We start from the raw sequence: 14,294 nt of genomic DNA on the forward strand, positions 1-14,294 counted from the left end.
AGAGAAAAAAACAGTCCACAGCTAAAGAGCTAGAAAAGCAAAAGGAGGATGAAAGGAGGCTGGGGATTTGATGTGTCCCCGGGAGCAGTTCTTGAAGGGGAAGGGAGTCACAGCAAAATCCTTCTTACTTCCTGTGTTTTAAACACCTAGTCTGGGACTTTCAAAGCCCCTGGCACTGGTGCTGTAATTAAATCATGGTTTGGGAAGCCAGCGTGCGGGTGATCTGACAGTTTCTGTCTCTGGATCATGTTGGACTCTGCTGGAATAGAGACAGGAAGTCTTAGAAATTAAGGCTCTGGAGTCAATTGGGCCCCAGTTTGAACCTGGGTCTACTGCTTATTAGAAATAGGATCGGGGACAAGTTCCTTATTATAAATAAGATGGGGGACAAGTTCCTTCTTCCCACCTAGGGCCCGTGCAAAAGCAGTGTCTTCTACTTGGAAGACTTCCCCATCTCTCCAAATCTGTGTGCAGTTGATACTTACACATCTACAGTGAACACTGCTGGTGCCCTGCACAGCCCCTTGCACTTACCATTTCTGTGCATGCCCACCCAACTATCAACTGCCAGCAGCCCTTTCCAGCACCCTTGGAATGTTTCTCCTGGGCACTTGAACCCTGGCTGCTCTTGCACAAAGCACACCAGGATTAATGCTCTCTGGAAGCATCCCTTAACCAGTGACCGATGAGAATTAGGAGAGAACAACTCTGACCCTCTCATCCCTTAAGTGACAGGAGTTGGAGGCTGCAGTATGCTCTACAGAGCCTCCCAGATTTTCCAGATGGGAACTCTAGTTCCCCAGAGTGGTTCCTGGCTGGATAATGCACCTTCTATTGGTTCTTTCCTATCCCTGTCTCATCTCTTCACTCCTCTACAAGTGCTTCCCTGGATCATCTCCTGAATCAGCTACTTTTATTCAAATCTTTGTTTCAGGGTCAGATTCTGGAGAACTCAAACTAAGGCAGCAGCCTTCAACTCTCAGCTCAAATGTCATTTCCCGGGGGAAGCACTCCATCAACATCTTGGACCCGATCAGGAATTTGAGTTAAATCGGAGTGATGCCCCCTCTATATTTTGCTCACAGCACTCATGCATTTGTAATTTTATTTTTATGCATCTCTTTATTGTATTAATATCTGTCTCCTCCAGCCAAATATAAACTTCAAGAGGAGTGTGCCCGTTTTATTTATTGCATTGTCAGATCCTGGTATAGAGCCTAACACATAAGAAGTGCTCAATAAAAACCTGGTGAGCCTGTTTCCTCTTATGTAACATAGAGACCCAAAACAATTCCTATTGCATGGGGAAGGATGTGTGGATTAAATAGTTCATAATCTATACAAAGTGATTAACTTAGAAATTGATACAGTGTCTGGAACACAAGGAGTATTCAAAAAGCTAACATTCTCTGCAACCTTAACTGTTTCCTCCTCTCTTACCCACCACCGATATCACATACAAAATTTAATTGTTTCTAAAATACTGTGAGCTTGGAATGAGTATCCTTGGGTCACAAATGAAGAGAATAAGCCTCAGAAAAGTGAAGTAACTTGTCTAGAGTCACACAGCATTCCAAGGGAATGGCCAAGATTCCAAACTGGCTCGTTCTGACCCCAAATTCTCCCCACTCCAGGCTCATCTGAGCCTGGATTGAAGGCAGAAGGGGGTGGTGTCAGGGAGGCCCATTAGTAGTTGAATCAGTTTTGGAGAGAAACAAAGGGTTGAACCATAGAAGACTCAAATGGTCAGAGAAGCAGGTTGGGGAGAGGAGGCAAACATTCCCAGTGTCAGAGAAGTTTGGTGAGTCTTGGTCATTTTTGCCCTAGGGGCACAGGGACATTTGAGTTTCTCCCTTGAGGCATGGGAAAGACGGGTAAGTGGGTATTGGAGCCGCTGGGCCTGGCAGAGGAAATAAGCTGAGTCACAGGACTTGCTCCACTCCTATCACCTCATCTCTGCCTGACAGTGGGGCCATTCATCAGCAGGACATTCAAAGACAAACAGGAAGGGCATTTAGAAGAAAGAATGAGAATCAGGACACCTCCAATTACCCAGCCATTTACAAAGATTCTTTGCAACCAGGGGCTTGTCTACCTGGTGGGCAGAGGAAGAAAACTTTGCATTTGGCTGTTTGGATACTCCCAAGTAACACATCCAGGTAAGCACGACATATTATCGTCTTATCTGTGAACTGAGGGAGCCGGATCCCAACGAGCTGTTCCGGAGTCTCTAATCAGCACCAGATAACCAGAGCTCCTGGCTTTGTGAGGGTCGGGAGGATTTCCTCCCCTCTTACAAGATCAAAAGACAGAAGATATTCAATATTCAGCCCAATATTGCATTGCTGTCAATTTTGGATGGCATAGGCGTTGTGCTGTGGATGTTGCAAGCCCCAGTTGCATGGGGCTCTTCCAGGTATCTCTAATAAGCCTCTGTGGTCCCCATCCATCAACGGCAGTAGGAGAAGGTGACAGGATAGATCTCAAGGGGAATTGTGGGTTGAGCAGCAAGAGTTATTGATGAAGGTGCAGAATTAGCACAGGCCCCAGATGAGCCTGGAGGTGAAGATGAAGCCAGTTTATTTTTTCTGTCTTCGGTAAGGCAAAAGCAGGTTTGTGGGGATAGGGTTGCTAACCTTAACCTTAATCCTAACCCCAGTTAAATTTGAATTTTAGATTTAAAAAGCCAAAAAAATAATTTTGAGCACAAGTATGCTCCATGCCGTATTTGGTTTGGATATTAGACCCCTCCAAACCTCATGTTGAAATCTGATCCCCAGTGTTGGAGGTGTTTACGTCACAGGGGCTTATCTCTCATGAACAGATTAACAACCTCTGGGGGAGTGGGGTGTGTAAGTGTGAGCTCTCACTCATTATTTCCTGCAAGAGCTGGTTGTTTAAAAGAGCCTAACACATCCCCCCCTCTTTCTTTTTCCTCCTCTCTCACCATGGGATTGCTGTTTAAGCGGGATCCCCTTTATCTTCTGCCATGAGTGGAAGCAGCTTGAGGCCCTTACCAGAGGCAGATGCCAGTGCCACGCTTTTTGTACAGCCTGCAGAGCCAGGAGCCAAATAAACCTCTTTCCTTTATAAATTACCCAGACTTAGGTATTGCTTTATGGCAACACAAACAGACTAAGACACTTATACTAAAATATTATTCATTGCTTGTCTGAAATTCAAATTTACCTGGACATCTTATTTTTATTTGCTAAATCTGGCAACCCTAGCTGGGGCTTGGTGGAAATTTAACGTAGGGGCTGAAGACCTGTGGCCTGCAGGTGGGAATGTTTTAGTTTGACCAGCACAGCGCTTAAAAATAAGAACATTTCACATAAAATTCAGACTTCCACCTTCCCTTGATACCTAGTCACACTTCCCCTTTTTGCTAGCAGTTCATTCCCATCTCCACCCCTACTGGCCCACATGGCCAGTAAATAAAGAGATGCATAAAAATAAATGCTCATTTATTGTTACCTGCTAGGCCTATGAATCATGTGAGTTCTAGACCCATTGGCTTGCCTCGGGGTACACAGGGAGAGACCCTGGTTTACTCACGGCAATGACAAACTCTCCAGATCAAGAGTCATCGTGTGGAGACCCCGTTTCATTATGTTGTAGCTCTAGTCTCCCTCTAGGTGGTTCTTTACTTTCCTATCTGTAAAAATGGAGATAGATTTTGCCCTCCCTCATTCTGGAATGTGATGAAGATGGAATGCAGATATGAGCATAAAAGTTCTCTGATAAAGAAAGTGATCTTGATAATGGCTTTCTCCAGATGTCCATTCATGAGGCTTCCACCCTGTAGTCAGCATAATCTATCCAAAATATGCATCTTTCCATGCTTGCTTGCAAAATAAAATCCAAACTCCCTCAAGTGGCATGCAAGTTTCAGTGGTTTGGCTTACCCCATCTTATCTCCAAAACTGTCTACCCCAACTGCTTCCAGGCAGCACTTCAGATGCTGAATTTCTCAGTTGCTCAAACTCACTCTGCACCCTCACACTCCTGGGCCTTTGGGTATGATACTCTCTGCAGAATATGCTCCCTGCCCTTCTTAGTGACTGCAATTTCAGTGCCATCCCTTCCCATTTTACATTTTGTTAGGATATAGCTGTCCCTGATACATATCCCACAATACTCTTCTTCTCCAGCAAAGACATTTCTCCTGCAGGTTCCAGCTAGGGTCTAAATGTCAAAAAACAACTTTAGCTCATTTGAATCAGAACAAGGAGTTATTGGAAGAAACCACCAGGCTTCTGAAAGGGCATGGACCAGTCAAGCTTTAGGGACCATAAAAGCAGGAGTTGGCGAATGGTCTCTCTACGACATTGCCATGGGTGACACAGTCTCAACTACTTTCTGTCCCTTGGTGGCCAATAGAATGTCATTGGCCAGGCTTGGCTTATATGCAAGTGTCCATGGCCATCTGCGATTGGCAGTCTTAGCAGAGAATTTCTTGGGTGGATGGTGGTGCAGTTCTCCAAAGAGAAGGAGGGGATACTGTTATCCCAGAAACAGGGAAAGGGCACAGGTAGAAAAAACCAACAGGTTTCCTGTCCTGCACAGGCTTATATTGTCACTGCTTTTGTTTTTTTCTTTGTTCTTCCAAAGATTGCCCATTTCTTGAGTTCAGAACTTTCTGTTCTCTACATCTAGCCTTGTGGTCCCAGAAACTGAATAGAAGCTTCAAAAAGATTTGTAGAATGAGCAAAAGTGTTCTGAAAGGGAGTCTTTGCAGAAAAGAATTAAAACAGCAAGGCTGAGGATGTAATCTTTTAAAGGCCTGTTTGCAAGTTGCTCCTTAGCTGGCATCTGGGAACTTGGCTTTTAAAATGTCTCCTCCATTCCCTAACTGATAAGGTTGATTCTTTGTGCCTTGACTGTTTATAGAAACAATGTGATTTATGGTGAACACCTGCTTTCTTTCTGAGAGTCTGGAATTTTGGTTGTTGCTAGACGGAAAAATCGATATGAGCAGCCCCCCAAAACCACTCTAAACTCTGAATCTCAAACGGGCTACACTGGGCATTATAAATAATACAAATGAATTGCTGCATTATTGCTACTGGAAAGAGTGTTCTGTGTGATCTTCCATAGGAGGAAGAGAACATAGGAAGCCTGCGCATGGCTTCCAGACCCTTATCTGTGTCTTTTCCTTTACTGGTTTGATTGTGAATCCTTATAGTGTTGCCTTAGCCATGAGTACAACTGCATGCTAAGTCCTGTGAGTGCTTCTAGTAAATCATTGGATGGTCTTGAGAACCACACGCACCCCCCCCCAACCCAAGCAGGACCAAATCTTTAAAGCACAGTCTACGATTTCCAAGGCACTTTACAATATTATTGCATTGATCTTCTTAACCACCCCCACTCCACTGAGAGACATTCTGTTCTCATTTTAGAGATTAGAACACTAAGGCTCAGAGAGGTGAAGTGGTTTAGTCAAGGATGCAAAGCTGGTAAATGGAAGGATGGGTTATGAACCTAGGCTGTCCCATTTCAATGTCACACTATGGTAGCTTCCATTATAGAGAGGAGAGACTGTCCCTGTCATGATAACCCTTTAGTGTCCAAGACAACTTCGCTCTGTGAGCTTAGAAATCTGGAGTGTTCTTTTAGGAAGAGTCAGTGGAATGAGTTAGTGACTTCTTTTTTATCAGTAGCAGAGCTGATATTGGCACCTATGCCCATTATTTGACTCTGGGGCCCCTAAGTTCACTATTACACTATTTTGGCCACGTGACCTCTGATATCTTACTCATTTTCTCCAAGCATTCATCACTTCATTTGTAAAAAGGAATTAATAACTATCTAATTGATTATGAAAAGAACACAACCCTCCCCTATGAAGCACCTAGTAGTGAGCCACCAAATGTTGGTTCCCTTCTCTTTCACTCCACCCCTTATTCACTGTGTGGGCCTGTGTGAGTCCTACCATTACCTCCATCTGTTTCCCCATCTGTAAAATGAGGGGGATGATTTTGACGCTCCCAGAGTCCTTCTGGGGCTGGCATCGTATATCAAAGAACAAGCGTTTTTCTGGTGAAGTCTTTTAAAATCCTGCCAGCTCTGATCATGAGAGGCAGATCAAACCCACCTTCTGCCCACTTAAGAAAAAGGCTGTGTGTAAGTTGCACAAAGGTGGTGAGGCAAAAACATGCTCCAGCCTTTCCCAGACACTGATCCAGAGAAAGACATGTCAGAGTGTTGAAAAGTTCTTTGTTTAACTAAGGCACAGGCAGAGGGAAAAGAAACAGTAGAGAATTTATAGATGGGGCTGTGTCTTCTATATCCAGGGTTATCAATCTAAATCATTATAGAGTTCAGTGGATAATTTTTATAGAGCTTTGCAGACAACAGTACAAAGACCAGGTCAATAGGGAGTGGTGGGGACTGTGGAAAACTACAGGACCTATGCTAGCCTTGGAGAGAGCATCCCAGCTCCAACTGATTGCTGCCAAGTGGGAATGCAAGCATGGTGTTGCCAGACTATCTCTTTCTCTCTTCATTTTTAAGAAGTCAGAGTTTTGAAGTACACTATCTCAATTTGTAAGTGTTGCCTTGAGTTTTCTTCTCAAAGATCTTTGTGGGTCCAATATAACTCTTTGCATTTCCAATCTTGACTATAGGCTATTTGTTTGCAATCTCAGAGCTACCAGGGCTTATTTGCAGCATCTTTGTCATTGAATCCTGAAGAATTTGTGACCAGAGGTTACCTTCACATCCTCCAAGATGGCCAGCTTCAGACATGGGAGAATGATTTTCTGGAAGAGCCAGCATCATTTAACTTTAAGCTATTCTTAAAGTTTACCCCTGTAAAGCTTACCTCTTTAGCAACTCCTACTTGCCCCAGGACAAAGTTCTGACTTATTATTTCCTGGCATGGATTTTACCTTTGATTACCCCTATATCTTTGTTCAGGTGCATCTCTCATCAATACAAAATCTTATGGGAAACCTCCTACTTGGCCTTCAAAATGCAACTCACATGTTTATTCCTCTGTGAAGCTTTTACTAATCATCACCCTCCTCTCCTGAGGTTTAGCTTCCTGCCTCACCTCTGTGTATCAACCACACCACTCTCTATGTTCATATCATGCATTAGTCAGGGTCCCAATTGAGAACAAATGCCACACTCAAACTAGACACCATAAGGAGACTTTAATTAAGAGGCTGTTTACAATGGAGTGTGCATTACAATGGGCAGGGTTAAAGGAAACTGACAAAGCATAGTACAGCACCTGGGACCAGCAATACTGGAGAGCTGTTACTACCTCTAGTCCTGAAGCTGCAAAGGGAGGAAGAGCAATTATAACATTCACAGAGGCTAGAAGTATAGACAAGATTCCCTGGCAGGAGCCTTGAAAAAGGGACACACCCACACCATAGTGACCTGTCAAGGAGGGAGCCAAGAGAATAAAATCTCAACCTCACTTCTCTCTGACTCTCCAGTATCTTGTTGCTGCCTTTCATTGGCTGGAAACAACAGGCAGCAAAAAGACAAGGAAGTCTGCTGACATGGTCCATATGGATCAGGGTCTGGAGGCCAGAGCAGGGTGGAAAAGGGTAAAAAGGCAAACAAAAGAAGCCCAATATCCACCATTCTCTGCACAGGTCTCTATTATGGCACTTGCTGTTTAGTGCCAGGTCCCCTAGAGGCTGGGAAATGCTGGTGGACAGAGAATTAGTTTGTTTATATCTGCACCCTCAAAATCTGGCATATAGTATGTGATCGATAAATGGTTATAGGAATTACCAGGTACATCATACAGCACCTGGTAAAATAGAAAGATTCGGGATTCTTTTTAGATTATCCACAGGCATGAAGCAATCATGAACTTCTTCCTTTCATGCAATATTTTATCAGCACCACTGTGTGAGGTATTATTCCTGCCATCCAGGAGCTCTTTATCTCAAACTAGAAACTCCTAGAGCAAGGAAAGCAGTTATGCATCCTCTATTTCACATTTCCCCTGTGTGGATACTGTAGGTCACTGGTTTGATGTGATGCTCAGAGATGTCACATCAGAGTCCATTGTCAAGTGTAAAGTCTGTAGATTAAGCAAGTGTCTTCTCTACAGAACTTGTCAGAGCCTTTAATGTGCCAAAGCATCATACGAAGCACCTAAAGGGGGCCATAGTAAGCAGCCTTTCCTAAATTTATTTTGTCATAAAATTATTTCCCCCCGAGCATCTTGTAAATCAGTAAGTTGGAATATGCTTTGGAAAATACTGCCCTTCTTTAACCAGTTCATTTTACAGATGAGAAAACTAAAGCTCCAACGTAGTTATCACCAATCAACCTGGCAGGGAGCACAATTTGCATACAGATCCAAATGTCAAACTTGCTTTCATTGGGTAGCCACTCATTGACTTTGATTCTTTCTCCAAACTATTATCAATTCTTTCTCAATGGATACGTCTGCCAAACCTTGACTGGGAATGAACAGGAAGTAGCCAATGGCTCTTTTCCTGCTAAACCCTCATGGGCCCCTGTGTGACAGGTGTGACCCATTGTGAGATGTTGTCACCATGATGACACAGAAGCTTGTTGGGTCATATATGGAGAGAAGATGACACTGAGTGTGGGTGGGATGACGGTAGCTGAGTACTGCTCTCCTCCGTGGTGACAATTCACTTCGTCTCCTGAAAAAGTCCCATGCCATCAGCACTGGGCAGGGAAATTCCACTCTCAACAGGGTAGCCAGAATGATTGTTTGAAACAAGAAGTCTGATGATAGCTCTCCAATGCTGAAAACTCTAGCAACTGCTTGTTGCCCCAGGACAAAGTTCTGGTTTATTATTTCCTAGTATAAATTTTACCTTTGATTTTTCTTTGAGATGGGGTCTCCCTCTGTTGCCCAGGCTGGAGCGCAGTGGCACAATCTCGGCTCCCTGCAGCCTCGACCTCCCCAGGCTCAAGTGATCCTCCCACCTCAGCTTCCTGAGTAACTGGAACTACAGGCATGCGCCACCATGCCCAGCTAATTTTTTGTATTCTTTGTAGAGACAGCATTGCACCATATTGCCCAGACTGGTCTCAAACTCCTGGGCTCAAACAGTCCATCCACTTTGGCTTCCCAAAGTGCTAGGATTGCAGGCATGAGCATAAATTTTACCTTTCTCTTTGGCCTCATCTGGTGCCACCAACTGCTTCCTTGACCCTCTCCACCCACCCTACATACTACCTTCCAGGCAATATACACAGCATCCAGCTCCTCAGACTCACCACCCTGTAGATCATATGCAGACCTTTGCATGAACTGTTCTCTCCAGCTAGCGCTCCCTCTTGCCATTCTATTTGTCTGACCAGCCTCCATACTAAGAGGCAGTGTGGTGGCTGATTAGTCCATGGGCTCTGAAGCCTAAGAGTCTACGTTCAAACTCCAACTTTGCCACTTCTTAGCTGTGCAGCCTTGGGCAAATGACTTAACCTGTGTGGGCCTCAGTTTCCTCATCTCTAAGATGAGGATAATGATAATACTACCTGCCTCAAAAAATGTTTTAAAAAGTTAAATGAGATAATTCTTTACCCATCATATAGTAAGTGCTCACAAAATGATAATTTTAATTCTATTTCTTTATGATTTAGTTTAGATACCGGGGAAGCTTCTCTGACTCCTCTTACAATATACATACATGCACATGCAAGCACATACATGAACACATATGCACACACACATGCACTTACACATACATGCATTCACACATGCACACACACACACACACAGCCCTCCCCACATCTCCCCCAAGGCATCTGTGCTTCCTCCAACCCTGCTGCCAATATTATTCTAACTTACTTTTCTATATCTCTGCTTCCTCACACATCAGCTCTAGGCACGTAGGAACTACATTGCATCTCCAGCACCCAGATCAGTACTGGACTCACAGTAGGGGTATTTGACCCATCCTGGACAATTCTTCTTACTTACTTTTGTGTTAGGACAGAAAAAGCCAGTGTCAGAGTAGACAACTGAGTCCCAGCCTCAGGAAAAGGAAAGGATGTGCGCAAAGTCACATAGCTGGTTCACGGCAAAGCCGCAATTGAGCCAAAACTCTCAAGTGTCGTTTGGTATATCCTCAGTTCCTGCTGAGGCTATACAAAGAGACCCCAGTTTCCAGTACTGCTGATGCCTCGAGATTTGCATGCTCTGTCTAATTTGCGAAGGAGGTAAAGAAGAGCCTACTTTGCTTTTTTTTTTCTCAATTCCCTAAGCAGGCATCCTATTTCTTGAAAGAAAATGGATTCTAGTTACTTTTCAGTATAGCACCAATGGTCTTCTTGTTGAATTACAGCCACTGATGACTTCCTTTAAAGAGCGAGTACTCAGTTCAGGAAAATGTGTTACTCAGGTAAAATGACTCCCTGGGGTGATGAGGGTGTGATTCAGGAGAGCCCTCCCACTTAGATGTCCTCAAATGAAATGCGGAGTGCATGTCTCTGTTTCAGCTTTGAACTGTGTCTTTCAGGCATCCTGGGTTTGGACTGGGTCGCCAACATCCTCCCTGGGAGCAGCTGCAGGGGTTTCTGAAAGGATGACCTCTTTTTAGCACAGAGATTATTCAAGGTGCTTAAAAACAGTGGGATGAGTTCAGAAATCAGTTCTTGCTACTTCTTTACCTAGGGAAACCAAGGCTGGGAGATGGAAAGCAATTGGTATGGGGTTGCTAAGCAGAACAAAAACAGAGCCAACTGTAATCTGCCCACCTTTCCACAGCACCTGGAGACTGTCATGGCTATTTCTGTATATCCACTGGTAGACAAAGCAGTTAGATTGCAATAGATTTGGGATAATCACACAAAAAATGACAGAGCGCTCACTTAGTGGTTAACCTCCTTCATGACACCCTTCATGGCTCACAACACAAAAATTAGAATACAGAAGATAAATATGTTAGCTAAGGTTTCTTGACCACTGACTAGATACCAAGAGCTCTCCTAAATGTTTTATATTCATGTCCTCATTTACTACTCCCAATGGCCCATTGAGGTGGCCATCACCCTTTTACAGATGGGGAAACTGGGGATGGCAGAGGTTACAAGATTTGCCCAAGGTCACATTGCTGAGATGTGACAGAGTCAAGACATAACCCTGCTTTTCTAATGCAGAGCTTGTGCTCTACACTATTTGGTTATCCTGTCCCTTGTTCCGCAAATATTTAGCGAGGACCACTCTGTACAAGAAGCTGTTTTGGGTGCTAAAAAGTCAAGGATGAATGAGATACAGACCCCATCTTCAAGAAGCACATTGTCATTTGGGAAAGAAATACATATAAACAGATAATTGCTAAGTTATCTGTGATCAGAGATAAACAAGGGAACTATACACTTTTGGGTTTACTTTTTCAAAGTGCTTATATCATTCAATCTATGATTACATGTGGACACACACATACGTACACACACACACACACACACACACACACTCCACCAAAGAAACCAAGGTAGGTATTATCAACATTTGACAGATACAGATGCTGAAGCCCAGAAAAGATAACAGACAAAATTGGTATCATGCCCAAGTCTCCAGCTTCCAGCTTGGGTTCTTTCTCCACCAGACCACCAGGAGCATCCAAACAGCCTCCTGGTGGCCAGAACCAGTCCAAATGCTGAACATTAATAAGAGCTGCTACAGAGAGAGACTGCTCCATTTATATTGTTCATCTGTGAATCCTCCTTAGTTTCACTGAGAAGGACATCAAAGAAGAAAATTCTGGATTCAGTAGAGGTTGAGTTAAGTCATTGGAAGACCTTGTTGGGGTCCTTTGATCTTAGTCTAAGAGATTTAGAACAAGGGCTTGTTTGGGCTTATTTTAAGGGATTCACTCTTCTTGGTCTTCATGTTTTGGCCCTGAAATCCAACAGATGGAATTTTTGGATTTGTAATCTTAATGGTCTAACCCATGAGTTTGCCAACATGTAATTTTCACCCTTTCCTTCATATCTTCCTCCCAGCCCTATCCTCCCTCAAGCATATGCCTGTTTCCTGAATAATGAAGGATACCTTATACTCTGCAGCTTTAATCTTACCGCTATTTCTTGAGAAAATGAGTTTTGACCTTTATTAACTGCTCAGTAACTGGGCACATATTTCCCACTGTGATCAGAACAAAAAACTAGCCTTGAAGATAAACAAGAAGAGTGTAGGCTGGGGGGATGTCTTGCGGAATTATAAAGTGAGTAAGGAGGCATTCAGACTCCCCCTGAAGATGCTATTTAATTTGTGGTAAGGCTGATAGTGGTTATGTTAGAATGAACATTAGGGGAATGCTGCTCTGTGACTTAAGTGCTTAACTCTTTAAGAATGCCCATCACTGTCCAAGGTACTGACCGAGATATTGCAGAGTTCAAATTGTTGATAATTTCCAAGGTCTTTCACATTCCAGGTAGGGCATAGAACAATGTCCTGGCCTGAGAGTGGGTGTAAGTGTTCATGGCCGAAAACACAGAAGAAGATATGAATTCAGATTGCAAGCCTATTATTAATTCCGGTGACGTTGGGCAACTCTCTCAACCTCTCAAAACTGTTCTATGAAGGAAAATGTGCTACCCACTCCACAGGGATAGTCAAAAGATGCAATATCATTAAATATATTTCAAAGCCTGGTTTTGTGCCCTAAAAATGTGATGATGATGATGATGATGATGATGATGATTATGACGACGACGATGACAGCATAAAACTTTCAATAATATTGAGGGTTGTGTGCCTGCCAAACTTCTAATGGCTTCACAAGTATGAATTCACTTAGTTGTCATAAAATTTCTTTATATTATTAGGAGATATTACTATGCTCATTTTATAGATAAGGTACCCACAACACAGAGAGATTAAATCATTTTCCCAGACTCACCCAGTTAATGGAGTATATCCCAAACACATTGTGTATAGTTATTATCGTGAAAAAAATAAAAGATCATAAACACATATTTTGAATTCCTGCCTGGAGCCTCAGCACTGCCCAGAATGGGATCCTAGACTTTCATTCTCTCCAAAGGAGAGCTCCATGACTATTTCCCAAGACTAATCTCCATGTCAGACATGAGATTGTTCTGAAACAGTTGCCCTATCCTGTCACCTTCACAACTTGAAACCCTCAATGACAATCATCCTCATAAGACCATGTTCAAACACCTTAGCCTGGCATCCAGGACTACTCAACATAGGACTTTTCTCTTTAGATGCTTCCTTCTCTCCCTCAGTTGACATTCAAGGCACCCCAAATTTCTCTTCACTCTCTGAACATGCCATGACTTTCCTACTGCACGGTCTTGATGTTGTTTCCTCATCAGGAATGCCCTCCCTTGCCTAACAGTATAACTCCTATTCAGCCTCAAGAAGTCTTCTTTGATTTTTTGCTTCCTCCCTTGTGCTTCTAGATCCTAACACTTTAACTAGTGTTAGGAATGTCTGTCCTTTTTCCCTCAGAATTTCCCACTCAGAGAAATTCTAAGGCCAGGCATACCTTATTTATCTCTCTATCCAGAAAACTTAACTCAGGGATTGTCATTTACATGTATGTATGTTTACAAACATATGTACATTTGTTTATATGAAAGGATGAATGTGGCTCTTCCCAGAAGGAAAAGAAGGGAGGTGTTAGAGACTTTTCTTTATGAAAAAGATTAAAAATAGCACCATAGTTTCAGATTTAAAAGGCTGTGCTTAGCAGTTGATATCTCAGCACAGAACAACAGAAAGCTCTAGAGCTTGAAAGCTGGTAGTTTCAAGTTGAACGTCTTTCTCTGCATATGCCAGCTGTGACCTGGGAAAGCCTCTTCCCATCTCTCAGCCTCAGTTTCCTGGTCCGTAAAACCAAGACGATCATATTCTACTTGGTGGGATCTCTGCAGAGAGCAAATGGGAAATTGGAATCAACTCATGTTTCTAACAATAGAAGAATGGATATAGTGGAATATTATGCAGCTGTAAAAAATGAATAAACTACAGCCACACACATCAGAGGAGAATGGATATAATGGAACATTATGCAGCTGTAAAAAGTGAATAAACTACAGCTACACACATTAATGGGGATGAATCTCAGAAACTTAATATTCATTCAAAGAGATAAATCCCATAAAAATCCAAAATATATAAGTCCATGTATATAAAGTTCAAGAACAATCAAAACTAATGCTATATTGAGAGACGGGAGAGCATAGTCATTATGGACTCTGGGGCCAAAAGTGGGTTCATGACTGAGTATTCCCTTTTTCTAGCTCAGTGACCCTAATGAGTTACCTAACCTCTCTGTACCTCAGTTTCTTCATTTAAAGAATGTCGAAGA

The sequence above is a fragment of the Gorilla gorilla genome, chromosome 23, assembly GCF_029281585.2.
Source record: "Gorilla gorilla gorilla isolate KB3781 chromosome 23, NHGRI_mGorGor1-v2.1_pri, whole genome shotgun sequence".
Classification (NCBI taxonomy): Eukaryota; Metazoa; Chordata; class Mammalia; order Primates; family Hominidae; genus Gorilla; species Gorilla gorilla.